We start from the raw sequence: 3479 nt of genomic DNA on the forward strand, positions 1-3479 counted from the left end.
AGAGAGAGAGAGACAATGACCGAGGGAGAGGAAAATAGTTACAGACACCAGCACGAAACAGGACAATTCCCATAAAGTTGTGCAACATTGTATCCACCATATACAGGGAGAGACAGAGAGAGAGAGAGAGAGAGAGAGAGAGAGACAGAGAGAGAGAGAGACAGAGAGAGACAATGACCAGGGGATAGGAAAATAGTTACAGACACCTGCACGAAACAGGACAATTCCCATAAAGCTGTGCAACATTGTATCCACCATATACAGGGAGAGACAGAGAGAGAGAGAGAGAGACAATGACCGGGGGAGAGGAAAAGGCGCAGACACCAGCACGAAACAGGACAATTCCCATAAAGCTGTGCAACATTGTATCCACCATATACAGGGAGAGACAGAGAGAGAGAGAGAGAGAGAGAGACAGAGAGAAAGACAGAGACAGAGAGAGAGAGATAGAGACACAATTACCAGGGGAGAGGAAAAGGCGCAGACACCAGCACGAAACAGGACAATTCCCATAAAGCTGTGCAACATTGTATCCACCATATACAGGGAGAGACAGAGAAAGAGAAAGACAGAGAGAGAGAGAGAGAGAGAGAGAGACAATGACCAGGGGAGAGAAAAAGGCGCAGACACCAACACGAAACAGGACAATTCCCATAAAGCTGTGCAACATTGTATCCACCATATACAGGGAGAGACAGAGAGAGAGAGAGAGAGACAATGACCGGGGAAGAGGAAAAGGCGCAGACACCTGCACGAAACAGGACAATTCCCATAAAGCTGTGCAACATTGTATCCACCATATACAGGGAGAGACAGAGACAGAGGGAGACAGATACAGAGAGAGAGAGAGAGAGAGAGAGAGAGAGAGACAATTACCAGGGGAGAGGAAAAGGCGCAGACACCAGCACGAAACAGGACAATTCCCATAAAGCTGTGCAACATTGTATCCACCATATAGAGAGAGAGACAGAGAGAGAGAGAGAGAGAGACAATGACCAGGGGATAGGAAAATAGTTACAGCCACCTGCACGAAACAGGACAATTCCCATAAAGCTGTGCAACATTGTATCCACCATATACAGGGAGAGACAGAGAGAGAGAGAGAGAGAGAGAGAGACAATGACCAGGGGATAGGAAAATAGTTACAGCCACCTGCACGAAACAGGACAATTCCCATAAAGCTGTGCAACATTGTATCCACCATATACAGGGATAGACAGAGAGAGAGAGAGACAGAGAGAGAGAGAGACAGAGAGAGAGAGACAATGACCAGGGGATAGGAAAATAGTTACAGACACCTGCACGAAACAGGACAATTCCCATAAAGCTGTGCAACATTGTATCCACCATATACAGGGAGAGACAGAGAGAGAGAGAGAGAGAGAGAGAGAGAGACAATGACCGGGGGAGAGGAAAATAGTTACAGACACCAGCACGAAACAGGACAATTCCCATAAAGCTGTGCAACATTGTATCCACCATATACAGGGAGAGACAGAGAGAGAGAGAGAGAGAGAGACAGAGAGAGAGAGAGAGACAGAGAGAGACAATGACCAGGAGATAGGAAAATAGTTACAGACACCTGCACGAAACAGGACAATTCCCATAAAGCTGTGCAACATTGTATCCACCATATACAGGGAGAGACAGAGAGAGAGGGAGACAGATACAGAGAGAGAGAGAGAGAGAGAGAGAGAGAGAGAGACAATTACCAGGGGAGAGGAAAAGGCGCAGACACCAGGACGAAACAGGACAATTCCCATAAAGCTGTGCAACATTGTATCCACCATATAGAGAGAGAGACAGAGAGAGAGAGAGAGAGAGAGAGAGAGAGAGACAATGACAATGACCGTGGGGAGGAAAAGGCGCAGACACCTGCACGAAACAGGACAATTCCCATAAAGCTGTGCAACATTGTATCCACCATATACAGGGAGAGACAGAGAGAGAGAGACAGAGAGAGAGAGAGAGAGAGAGACAGAGAGAGAGAGAGAGAGAGAGAGAGAGAGAGACAATGACAATGACCGGGGGAGAGGAAAAGGCGCAGACACCTGCACGAAACAGGACAATTCCCATAAAGCTGTGCAACATTGTATCCACCATATACAGGGAGAGACAGAGAGAGAGAGAGAGAGACAGAGAGAGAGAGAGACAATGACCGGGGGAGAGGAAAAGGCGCAGACATCTGCACGAAACAGGACAATTCCCATAAAGCTGGGCAACATTGTATCCACCATACACAGGGAGAGACAGAGAGAGAGAGAGAGAGAGAGAGAGAGCGAGAGAGAGACAGAGAGAGACAATGACCAGGGGAGAGGAAAAGGCGCAGACACCTGCACGAAACAGGACAATTCCCATAAAGCTGTGCAACATTGTATCCACAATATACAGGGAGAGACAGAGATAGAGAGACAGAGAGAGAGAGAGAGACAATGACCAGGGGATAGGAAAAGGCGCAGACACCTGCACGAAACAGGACAATTCCCATAAAGCTGTGCAACATTGTATCCACCATATACAGGGAGAGACAGAGAGAGAGAGAGACAGAGAGAGAGAGAGAGAGACAATGACCAGGGGATAGGAAAATAGTTACAGACACCAGCACGAAACAGGACAAATCCTATAAAGCTGTGCAACATTGTATCCACCATATACAGGGAGAGACAGAGAGAGAGAGAGAGACAGAGACAGAGAGAGAGAGAGAGAGAGAGAGACAATTACAAGGGGAGAGGAAAAGGCGCAGACACCTGCACGAAACAGGACAATTCCCATAAAGCTGTGCAACATTGTATCCACCATATACAGGGAGAGACAGAGAGAGAGAGACAGAGAGATAGAGAGACAGAGAGAGAGAGAGAGACAATGACCAGGGGATAGGAAAATAGTTACAGACACCAGCACGAAACAGGACAATTCCCATAAAGCTGTGCAACATTGTATCCACCATATACAGGGAGAGACAGAGAGATAGAGAGACAGAGAGAGAGAGAGAGATAATGACCAGGGGATAGGAAAATAGTTACAGACACCAGCACGAAACAGGACAATTCCCATAAAGCTGTGCAACATTGTATCCACCATATACAGGGAGAGACAGAGAGAGAGAGAGAGAGAGAGAGAGACAGAGAGCGAGAGAGAGAGAGAGAGAGAGACAATTACCAGGGGAGAGGAAAAGGCGCAGACACCTACACGAAACAGGACAATTCCCATAAAGCTGTGCAACATTGTATCCACCATATACAGGGAGAGACAGAGAGACAGAGAGATAGAGAGACAGAGAGAGAGAGAGAGACAATGACCAGGGGATAGGAAAACAGTTACAGACACCAGCACAAAACAGGACAATTCCAATAAAGCTGTACAACATTGTATCCACCATATACAGGGAGAGACAGAGAGAGAGAAAGACAGAGACAGAGAGAGAGAGAGAGAGAGAGAGACAGACAATTACCAGGGGAGAGGAAAAGGCGCAGACACCA

This window comes from Taudactylus pleione, unplaced genomic scaffold (assembly GCF_031769625.1).
Source record: "Taudactylus pleione unplaced genomic scaffold, aTauple2 ptg000920l, whole genome shotgun sequence".
In the NCBI taxonomy this organism is placed as follows: domain Eukaryota; kingdom Metazoa; phylum Chordata; class Amphibia; order Anura; family Myobatrachidae; genus Taudactylus; species Taudactylus pleione.